The following is a 12423-nucleotide window of genomic DNA, read 5'->3' on the forward strand; positions in this document are numbered from 1 at the left end:
CAGGACAGATTCCACTCAGAACAGGCCTTGTCATGGTGGACCATAGTGGTTGAGTGCACGTGCTCAGCGTCATATCCAGAGGTTGTCTTTGGGAAATAGACGTATTAGTGCTGCCAGCATTGCTGCAGAGATTGAAGGGGTGGTGGTGGTGGTGGTGGTGGTGGGGGGGGGTGTCAGCCTGACAGTGCTCAGACTACATGCCGCACACTGCATCAAATTGGTCTGCATGACTGTCGTCCCAGAAGGAAGCCTCTTCTAAAGATGATGCACAAGAAAGCCCATAAACAGTTTACTACTGAAGACAAGCAGACTAAGGACATGGAATACTGGAACCATGTCCTAATGTTCTTTATATATTATATGGAATTTGTATGTGGCTTTAGATGGTTCCTTGGACTATATTCATCTACACCTGACTTCAATATCTACTTGGATAACACACTGTCTCCCCGCCTAATTACATGCTCTGTGTAGTGAAGACTCCATAGGTGTGTATAACTAATTGAAATACTTTGATTGTATTCTTTGAATTTAATTACAATGGTTGCGAGATAGATTTCTCCACCCTATGAACTTTTTAAATATTAGTTTTTTATTTTTAAAATATTTTCTTCTCCACGCAACAGTTTATGTGACTTCACTTTTCCTGGTTCCCACACTTGCCCGGGAGATTGCCAATTTTTTGGCCTTGTGACGCCCAAGATTCTGGTGCCGGCTATGTGGGTGAGTTTATTTTTTCGCTCCTAAATAATTCATTTCACATGGGCCTAATCCTTAATGTGGAGGGATATACTGAGGGGTATATTAGATTCTATCTGTATTGAGATAGATGTATCTCAATATATATGCTTTCTTGTAGATATTTTCTCACCTAATATACTCCTGAAGAAGGGGGTTACCCCGAACCATGTAGAGTGTTCAACTGGAAGAATAAATCTCTGTGTGTAACAGCGCGGAATCTCTCTCTCTCTCTCATGCCAGACAAGTTGATGCTCCATGATTAGCAGCATCCAATGTATATTATCTACTATTGAAGGCTTGTTATGATGTGTATTATTGTGCATAATAAATGAATATATTTTTGTAAATTGACTGATGTAAGTTCATATCGTACCACAAGAGTCCATGTTGCCTCCATAACTATCCAAATTTCTATCTAGTAATAGGGCAAAGGTACATTAATTGTTTCATATCATAAGTTTAAGGGTCTTGGCAATCTTCTTATAGCCTAGGCCATCGTTATGTAGAGTAACAATTCTTTTTTCAGATCCTCAGAGAATTCTTTGCCATGAGGTGCAATGTTGAACTTCCAGTGACCAGTGTGAAAGAGTGAGAGCGATAACACAAAATTTAACACACCTGCTCCCCATTCACACCTTGTAACACTAACTAGTCACATGACACCGGGGAGGGAAAATGTCTAATTGGGCCCAATTTGGACATTTTCACTTAGGGGTGTACTCGCTTTTGATGCCAGCAGTTTAGACATTAATGGCTGTGTGGGGAGTTATTTTGAGGGGACAGCAAATTTACACTGTTATACAAGCTGTACACTCACTACTTTACATTGTAGCAAAGTGTCATTTCTTCAGTGTTGTCACATAAAAAGATATAATGAAATATTTACAAAAATGTGAGGGGTGTACTCACTTTTGTGCGATACTGTACATGTCAGATTACCAATACGGCAATAGGAACACAAAACTCCCATCAGTGTCAATTAGCCTGTCAAATTCTTGGAAGTCTAGTGCAGCGTGTACCAGCACACTGACACCTCGCGAGTATGACATGTGCATTAAATGATATGCCCACCCCACCCAAGAGTACCCGAAGCACTTCACCGAATCAACAGTTAGGTGAGTTTCATGGTAAAGAATGACAGTGGAACTTTTTAAAGACACATAGAAATCATGGTTCATTTGAGAGGAGAGTGGATACCTCTAATGTTCCAAGAGACTATCGGTACAGTCACAATGGGGAAGAGGGAGGTTGTAATTCCATCTGGTGTACTCAAAGACATTGATCATGACCGGGTACATGCCACTCGGCACTCGCTGAGATGACCAGCTACCTCGGTAATTCATCTGGTGCAGCCTGCCTCAGTTGGGTGTAGTAAGCTGGTGTCAATAACAAGTAACAGTGAAGTAGAGCTGTGCTGTCTCTGTAAATGTTGCTGCTGGCTCTGTGCCAGTATAGGAAAAAAAGTGCTGAACAAAAACGTAAATCAAAAAAGAAAAAAAGATCTTTCCTGAGCAATCGCTGCCAACAGGGCAGCTCAAGAGTTCAAGTTCGCATCCACGAACAAGAACGCAAACATCTTTTAAAGTTTTCTCGATCAAGCAATAACTTTGTGTAGTTCACATCTTCATTTGTAATATTATGTCCCCCAACCAGAGAACATTATACCATAGAAAAATAAGAGTAAATGCATTGAACAATAAAGATGAGGAACAACTCGTTACCGGGCATCATACCAGTAGCATATGCATCAATCTCCATCTGCCCCCTCCTAATGTGTCGGAGGGCCTGGTCATTGCGATCCAACCAGGCTATCACCTCCTTAGGAGATTCAAAGAATTGCACTTGGCCTTTTGCTATGACTCTAAGTTTTGCCGTATAAAGCATTATGTAGGGCAGTTGTAAAAGCCGTAATCTTCTTTTAAAGCGTAACTCCACTTTTTTTGAGAAAAAAACATTCCCCCCTGGGTGATCTATGTACATTGCAAGGGTTATAATGACCTTTGTTGCAGATTCCTACCGTTTGTTATTTTGAAGAAATCCATGTGCGTTTGTCTGTGCCTCTGGGCTGAGTAGGTCTAATGGGGGTGGTTTCATAATTATCTGTCAACTGTGGCAGCTGCAGGGCACTAATGAGGAAAGCTGCTTGGCCTGCATCCCTTTAGCCGTGTACCTATCGGAAATATCCCACCAAAAATTACATTTTTGTTGCAGGGTATATTTAGTCAGAGATGATTCTCCATATCCTCTGCCCTGTCATTTGTCTCTTTCGCCAGCTGAAGGACCGATTTAGTATCCCAGGCCAGTGGGTGCAGCTGGTCTTCCATATCACTGCCCTGGCTTTCCACTGCTGTGGTTCTCTCTTGTATTTTTTGTAAATCCTGGCGCAACAAGGATACATCTTCCCTCAGTCCAAACTGATCCTTCAGTGTGTTTACTGAGGCAGTGCAGCTATTCACTGCTCTAAGGATGTCTGCAAGCGTGGGCTTCTCCTGGTCAGGCACCTCCAGTTCCTGCAGCACTTGGGAGTGTGAATCTGCAGACTCAGTCCCCTTCATCTCTAGTGACAAGCCAGCCTGCTCCTGCTCTCATCTCCTCAGGCTGAGCTATCTCCACTGCCTCCCACTGCTCTGCCTCCGATGAGCCCGCTAGCTTCTGGGCATAATATAAAAGATGTCTGTGGGGGGAACCTTACCCGAAATCCGTGGTGGTTTAAACGATTTAGGCCCCAAGTCCTTCGTTTTGTCCCCCTTTTGTTCCCTTCTGCTGGGCTGCGACGGCGCCATCTTGAGAGTCCACGGCTGAGGACTCGGACAGCTTGGAACAGGTCATACCCCTGGTACAGTGCGCCGGCGGTGGTTTCACCTTGTGCTTTAAATCGGTAGCCAGCTAGATGTCCTTGTGTAGCGGCGGTAAAAAGGCTGGGGAGGATCAATCACAGATCACCTGCGGGAGCTGTGGGAGAAGCGTCTCTATCATTAAAGCATTAGTACTTAGGGAGAGCACTGCCTTCAGCCAAGGACAGGCCTGTTGCACCAGGCCAGATTGAACTCAGGAGGAAAAAAAGAGCCCTCTCACGGCACCCACCTTAATACACAAGGAAATTACTAACCTGCACCACCTGCCAACAAGGGGCACCAGCTTTCTTCCCCTAGAAAACTGATAAGAACAGACACTTCACTTGATCTTAGCTAAAATGCCGAAAAGCAAATGAAGATGGACTGCTCTTATACTTGCCCATTGCCCAACTTGAATATTCAAATTGTAAAATTATATGAGCAAATTTTTGTCTGTGTATACTCTTTAACAGATGTACCATTCTTATGTAGATCAGCTTAAAGCCTCTATTATAATAGTCAGATGCTGGCACCAAAATTTATTGGACCATTTTACAATTACCTATTCAGTATGGGACTGTTTGTGTAGTAATTAAAGTCAATTGTTTGATACTACATTACTTTTTTATTGCTGCCAGTAAAAAATTAAAACTGCCAATAACTGATGGACAACTTTTCACACCCCAAGGGACTGACAGACACCCCTTACACCTAATGGGACTGGCAGACATGGGGACACTAGCCTACATCCTCTTTGAATACTGACTGATACCTTCCCAAACCTTTAGGACAAATGCATCTGCCAGTATTGACAAGCTCCTGCACCACTATATTGGCTGACAGCCATCCAAACCAAATGGTACCCACCCTTTCTCCCCTAAATGATGCCATAGTGTGACTTAGTGCAGTCTTGCTGTTCCCTTTAATAAGCAGCTTATGAGAAACAATTGTCTCTTCAGTGTTGATCATTAAAGCTGGTGAGTGAAAATACTAATTAAGATTCATTAGACTGTCAAAAGATTAGTGACATGTATTGTCTGAAAAGCTGCTACAGGTTTTTTTATTATTTGATAAATGTTTATTTTTTCACTGTATTGAATAAATATATATTTCCTTATCATGCACTGAGCAAGTAATAATTATTTACCAATACCTTGCTAAGAACCTTGTAAGCGAACAGTCACAATTGGTCTATAAATTCAAGAAAAAATCTGGCAAGGAAATGTATACCCAGTTTGATGAAACCCTTTCAAGGATAGCGACATCCTCTGCGCCCTGGGCAGATGGACAAATGGGCAAATCCACCCCTCTGGACCGAAGGTTGCATACTGTACTCAGACTGTGTGCATCATCCCCAGGGACCACATCACTCTGTACACCAAATGGCATCTCATAAAAATCAAATGGCATTTACCAGTTTATATATTATTTGTATTGTACTTATTCAGAATAACCCAGTATATACATTATATTTAAGATACATATATATTGGCATGTTTCAATGAGCCAGCACACTTTAGTTCATTTTTTGAAAGGGGCACTATAAATATATAACTTTAGTTTTATGCTATGCTAGGATTTTTCTTTAGATGCACATTTTTCATGTAAGATGTTTTATTCTTCTCATTTAATTTTCCAAAGTGTTGTATTTTCTGTAGGAAACTCAGTAAGTATACCTCTTCACTGCTTGCACAGGGAAAGGTCTCTGCTGCGGAGCTTTTTCTTATGTGAGATTTCAGATTTTTATAACTAATACCACAGAGTTGCAATGAGTGGTTAGTCCAGGGGGGAAGTAGAGCAGGATAAGTAGGTAGAGCAGGAGAACATCTTTAACGTAGAACTATAGACACATTTTTTTTTCCTTTTTCATTCTGGATGAAGTAAGGGAGCTTTATAAACCCTGTAAGGTTTTTTTTTGCCATCTGTGTCCCATTAGGGAGCTTTACCTTCACTTCCTGTACCTCAGCCAAAACAGGAAGTGAAAGAAAATCCCTACAAATTAAGGAGGATGTCCTGGGGCACCCCAGGTAACCAAAACCATCTGGACCATTGGATGATTTTCCCTCTATTAATTTTTTGGGGACAACCCAAAATTTGGGATTTTCTTTTACTTTCAATGACAATGTTAAACAGGACAAATAGAGGGTTAATTTCCCTAATAGGGAGACAGACAGCAATAAAAGCTGACATGTTTTCTAACCCTTCTCCACTCCATCCAAAACTAAAAACCCTCGGGACACAGCCCATCCCCAATCAGGGTAAAGAGCCAAAAAAAGTCTCTTTACCACGTGACCGGCTGTGTCCAATCTCAGCCGGTCACATGTGTTGTGCTCGTAATCGCCACTCAAGCACGCCCCCGGGGGCATGCAGCGTGGCCATTGGGGGTGAGGCATGTCCCTCGGACACAGCCCATCTCTGATCAGGGTAAAGGGCCAATGAAATTGGCTCTTTACCACGTAACGGCTGTGTCCAATCACAGCCGGTCACAAATGTCAACAAACGGCTGTAGTGCCGTTTCTAGGTTCTCCTCCATGTGTGAGGAGACCTGGAAAAAATGTTTCAGCAATAAAGCAATGTGGCCTGATTTCCCCCCAAATGTCACCAGCCCACCAGATGACCTGTCACCAGCCCATCAGAGTACCCTGTCACCAGCCCATCAGAGTACCCTGTCACCAGCCCATCAGAGTACCCAAGTACCTGTCACCAGCTCATCAGGGTACCCAAGTACCTGTCCAGCCCATCAGAATACCCCAGTACCTGTCACCAGCTCATCAGAGTACCCGAGTACCTGTCACCAGCCCATCAGAGTACCCGAGTACCTGTCACCAGCCCATGCCTCATAGAATATACGTTGGGGTGTTTGCTTTTCAAAATGGGGTCATTTTGTGGGTGTTTCCATTGTCCTGGTGCTCCAGGACCTTCAAAAGTGTGATAGGTCGTCAGAAAACGAAATGTGTAATTTTTGCTCCTAGAACGCCTTAAGGTGCTCCCTTGCATGTTGGGCCTCTCTATGTGGCTAGGCTGTGTAAAAGTCTCACACATGTGGTATCGTCATACTCAGGAGGGAGTAGCAGAATGTATTTTGGGGTGTAATTTTTGCTATGTACATGCAAAAATCTTAAAATGTACAACTTTGTGTAAAAAAAAAAAAAAAAAAAATTTAATTTTCTTTCCACCTTTTCCAAAAACTTTTGGAAAAAAAAATAAAAAAAAATTAACCATTCAAAAGACTCATTATGTCTCAAAGAATATACCTTGGGATGCGGAGACAAAGGGGGTGCTGCAGCTGCACAGAGAGGCACAGGATCTGTAGGAAGAGGAGCGGAGATGAGCCTCTCTGCGGCTGCATGGAGGAGCTCTGTTCTCTGTGATGCCGACTGGTGAGACAAGGTGGGGCGGAGACCAAGGGGATGTTGCAGCTGCACGAGAGGTGCAATGAGCCACATGAAATGGCCTGGAGGGCCGGATTCGGCCCACGGGCCTTGACACATGTGGTGTAGAAAAAAAAAAAAAATATATATGTCATGTGACCTCTCATCACTAAAGAAGGCTATTAGAACAGAAATGTAAGAATTGCTACTGCTAACTACTTGGTGAGTCTGATCTGCAATAAGCATATGTGCATTTTTGGTATTGGAACACTAGATGAGAATATTTTACTATATATTAATGTAATCTTTAACAAAACAAACAAACAAACAAAAAAAAAAAAAAAAAAAAAAAAAAATATCATATGAGGCAGTCTACATATTATATTTTGCCAAGGGTTTACGTAGTTTTCATATGATTATTACTAGCAAATGCAAACACAACTACATAACAAAAAATCCCATAACCAAACTCAAGCCTATTACGGAAAATACACTGGATACAAAGAACTTTAAATAGCCACAAGCAAGTATTGTGCATTCATTTTGAAATTGAATTAGTAATAAAATGCCAACTTTCCCTCCACACTGGTGTGACCAACTACTGGAATATTTTTAACTCTCAGGATGTAAATTCACAATTGCTAAAACATAGAATTTCCTAATCTCAGTGGAAAATGAATTCTTATTATATAACACCACTGGCATTGCTACCTCAAAATAAGAATGCTCTATACAACTATGGTTTAAATATGTTATTTATTGAATGTGTACAACGACCTTCATAGCAGGATCACTAGGTATTATTGATTGAAGGCAGCAGATTTAAAAGTGTAGCCGCTTGGTATAAGTGGGTTCTTTTTTTTTTTTTGTCCAAGACTCTGAATTGCTTCATCCCCTCTGACACACTTGGTTAGGTAATGAGACGCTGCAAACACCTATATGAGCTCAAGTATTAGTATGCTACTACTGGATATTAGCATATCAGAAAATAGACACCGGGCTACCTAATTGTAAATAAAGTAAGTGTATTGTAACAAGGCAAAGTAAGTGGAAATGCACAAATACAGTATCAGTGAAAAGGTAAAATGATCTGTTTGCATGCACTAAACTAATTGATGTGGTTACTAGGTTAGAGCATATTAGTTTGTTTAAACTATAGTAGTACTAAAGCAAGACTAACCCAACAATAGCAGCATCAATGATGAACAGTATTAACAGTGAGCAGCATAAGCAATGAATAAGATCAACAGTAAGGAAAAAAACTCCCACAATTCTGCAGTAAACAGGATACCCCTAGGAGGCAGTTGCAGCTTGACCTGCAAATTTCTGCCAGCTAAACAGTGGGGCCCAGTCTGTACAATAGTGCACTAAATTACCATCCAAAAAGCATATAGGTGTTTCTACCTCCCACTGTATCCTGTGATCGTAACGTAAGTGCCGAGGCTGAGGAAGCTGAAGCCTTGTTCAAGTCAAACCATCAAAGAAAGCAGGCACCACGGTGTGATCTCTGCAACATGGGCTTTATTCAGTAGGTATGCATGGTAACAAAATCTCAAAAAACTGTAAATCAATCTGCATAGTGTAATTTTTGGGGGATTGTAGCTCCACAGGACCAAGTGCAAAGCCGGTAAACTTTAAACAAAAAGGCTTTTATTTTCAGCAAGCAAATCAAAATAAGGCTTCCAGCAGCACACAAGCACAAAATACAAAATAAAGTCCACTTATCTTCAGCACAAAGTAAAAGTAAAAAGGCACCTACAGTTCGTGGATGGGTCTTTAGCCCAAGGTTTTAACAGTCCTTGTTGATTATTTTTAGCAGCCCCAAGCAAACTCACAGCTCTCCAAGACAGGTGTATTCACCAATTCCTCCTCACCACCACACCTAGCACTACTTCCTGTCTTTAAGAGCTGCTTCATGGAGGCTTTTAACCCTGTGTGTGCTGGAATCCCTGTAGTCAGAGGTGGAGGCTCTTTCCCACCCGAATATCACTTCAGAGCCTCCGAAATTCCAGGTCCCATAATCTCTCTATTTATACAGAGAGAACTGCGAGTCAGTCCTCTCCTGATTAACTCTATTCCCGAGAATTCCTCACCCATCCTAGGTGACCCCCTGAATACTATCACACTTCCCTTAAAGGGACCACAACCCAAATATTGGTGATATATAGTACCCGTCCAGGACCCAACCTTGGCGTCCTGTACAGCAGTCACAGTCAAAAAGTATACTAAATATAAATGTGAAAAAACATATACAAATTAATAAACTAAGGTTGCAAGCTAAAACACTTAAAGGCAATTCCACAATACATAACATTTATTTATTTCTGCCAATAATAAAATGCCACTTACAGGAATAGGCACTCTGCAGTGCTACGAGAAGCACTTGATCTTACAACGCCACATAGCCGCTTGGTAATATGGGCCATATTAGACAAGTATTAAGGATCGGAGCTGCTGAGAGCAGAGCAGAATTCTGTGTGCGCCCCTTCCCTCTGTATGGGCTTCACAGAGCTCGCCCCTGCCTCTGGTAGCTCAGAAGGCGTACTCCCATCCTCTGCCTCACACTCTAGTGATTTTCATAGCACTGCAGAGTGCTTATTTCAGTAAGTGGCATTTTATTATTGGCAGCAATAAGTATTTTAAATAGAGAGCATTATTGGCTGTTTCTTTTTTCCATGGATGTCCTTGTATGTTTTGAGTTTCTATGCAGAGGAGAACAGCATACTATCTGGAAATTAACCCTTGAAAGGGTAAAGTGCATTTGACATACTTTTGCATCAGTGGTCATATTCTGGAGGTGAGAAGTCATTCACTATCTTTGGTGGAGGAAATTGGCACATTGGGTGTTGGCTTATGAAGAGCATTATATCACTTCATGCACGTTGGTGACTTTTATTATGGAGTTTATATTTGGATATCCTTTATAATTTATGTACAGTATGTTTATTTCACTAAAAAGATTGTGCTTCACTATTTATATCTGTATATGTACGGTAACAGCCACAAAATGTCTACAGGTTTCAGCCACGTATGACCTTAATCATGATTAAGGCCATATTTGGCTGAAACGTGTTGACATTTTGTGGCTCTTACTGTGCTTTGCTCTTACTGTGCATATCTACTGAATAAAGCCCATGTTGGCAGAGATTACACCATGGTGAAGGCTTTCTTTCGTGGTTGCACTTAATTACCCCCTTTAAGTCTGCATGCAGTGATTTTTTTTGGGGGGGGGTTACTAGGCAAATATGCAGTCTCCTCTTTTTTCTTATCTACTAAGTAGTGGTAAAGTCAGCACAGCTGCAACCGCTCACCAGTCCTAGCACCCAGCAAATATTGTCCTGGACACTCGCCTGTCTCTGGTCCTCAGGAACCTGGTCCTCAGTGAACCAGGTCCCCGGGTCTTCAAACTGTCACTGGTGTATGCACAAACACAAGCACAGAATTATGTATATAGTTATGTATATTCCTCTAGTCCCCAGCAGAAGAGAGCTCTTCCTTTCAAAAAAGCCCAGGAAACAAAATCTCTCTCTCCTTCCTTTTTAGGGGTTTTGTAGTCTGCAGCTTCATTCACCTCTACAGTCCCATGATCCCGCACAGCTACATCATGGTCCTTTCAGTCTCTCAAGTCCCAATGGCTCCCTCTGGTGAGTGGAGACCAAATGGCGCTGAAGCCAGCATAAAAATTCTGTTTGGCCGCATAAGGTGCCTGAAGCACAGTGTCTGTAGTTACTCTCTCGGCTAAGCACCATGCTACAAATGTATTGAAAATCACTTTTGAAATTACATCTTACCCACTTCTGGACCAGCAAACCCATACGTCCCTGGACTACCAGGATTATAGCTGCAGCTGCAGGCATCACCCTGGCACTGTTTTTTAGAGCCAGCGGTCGGCTCTCTTGTAAAAGCAATCCTAGCAGCTAACTAGCTGCTGGACTGCAGGAGGGGATGTCCCCCCCTCCCGCCACCTTTCGAAGCTTGCTCGGGCTCTCCCGTCCCACTAAGAGACCTGATTGGTATTGGCTTTGATCAGCTCTCTGCTATGGTGACCTGAAAGCGATGACCTCATATCACTTCCCGGTTTACCCAGATGTCAACGGCACAATTTAAAAAAAATCAAAAGCATTTGAAAACACCAATCTAGGCATTTGTAAAGCTTTTAAGGGCAGAGGGGGGATTTGGGCTCCTATAGACCCAGATCTCTTCATAAAGAGTACCTGTCACATGCCTATTGCTGTCAGAATGTTAACATTGCTTGTGACAGCAATAAAGGTAATAATGAAATTTGAGCTGGGCACATATATTTGTGGTGTTTTCTTATCTCTCTTCAAAACCCTAAGTCCCGTGGCTTTCTCCTGCTCTGTTCTTCTGTTATCAGCATAACTTTTGAAAAGTTCTCCATCAACTGTAATAAAACCAGCCTGAATTTTCTGTCAGGGTGGGCACTGGGCGCTATAAATAGATTAGCAGAGAGCTGGTCTATTCACAGCACAGCTCTGCAAGTGTCTGCCTATGTGGAGGGGGTGTGCCTTTCCTCTAATCAGTGTTCTCACAGTGTATGGCAAGAATCCACACCCACAGGTGAATCAGGAAGAGAAAATTCTAACAGGACGTGCACTTTCTAAACAGTATATAAAGCTGAAGACAGCAGATATACAAACTAGTGGTAAAACTAGCGGTCATGGTTATGCAATAGAGTTTGTCTAAGAGCTTACCTGTCTCCATGTGTTCATCTCTAAAGACCAGCTGACTCTCACCTGACTGCTTTTATTAACTCTGCTCTAGCATGGCTCCACCCCATCTCCTATCAGAGAACTCTATATTAACCTCTGCACTGCAGGCCAGCCCTGCTGATCAACCTTTGTGTGTTTTGGCTTCCTGTTCCTGCATGTCGTGTGCTCTACGCTTGCTTCTGTTACCGACCTTGGTGTGTTCTCTACTATTCCGGTCTGCTCGTGACCCTGACTTTTGGCGTGTCCCCGACTATCCCTGTTTGCCTGTGACCCTGAACCTTGGCGTGAACTCTGTTGTCCTTGTCTGCTTGTGGCCCTGACCTTGGCTTATTCCTTTACTATCCCTATCCTCCTGTTGCCTACTGTGGGTGTGAGCTGGGGGACCCTCGGGGTCGTGACCTGGAGCCAGTTGCAGCCCAGTCCATCCTCACCACTAGAGGCTCTGGTGAACACCTGCTGGCTCTTAGATTCCGCGCCCCAGGGAATCCTACGCCCTCACCCCGGTGGGATCTGTGTTGGTGTTACAGCTACCCTGCCTTCCTTACCACCCAGACTCCCATCCGCAGCAGTCTGCCGTAGGGTCCACTGCCTTGCGGTGCACTCCTGACCCCAACGGTGTGCATCTGTCGCCTAGCTTCAAGTTGACCTGACAGTTTGATCAGCCATGGACCCGGCTGACGTGCCGCTTCCTGCAGCCGATCCATTTCAGGGCATAGTTCGCAGACTCGAGGCCCAGGAATCGAATCA

At 42.9% G+C, this 12423-nt stretch overlaps 1 pseudogene; it reads right to left on the minus strand.

The window, feature by feature from the left end:
* Window positions 1–3744: 3744 nt before the first annotated feature.
* LOC141106956 (U2 spliceosomal RNA) lies at window positions 3745–3949 on the minus strand (annotated as a pseudogene).
* Between the last annotated feature and the right edge of the window lie 8474 nt (window positions 3950–12423).

This window comes from Aquarana catesbeiana, linkage group LG08 (genome assembly GCF_042186555.1).
Source record: "Aquarana catesbeiana isolate 2022-GZ linkage group LG08, ASM4218655v1, whole genome shotgun sequence".
Classification (NCBI taxonomy): Eukaryota; Metazoa; Chordata; class Amphibia; order Anura; family Ranidae; genus Aquarana; species Aquarana catesbeiana.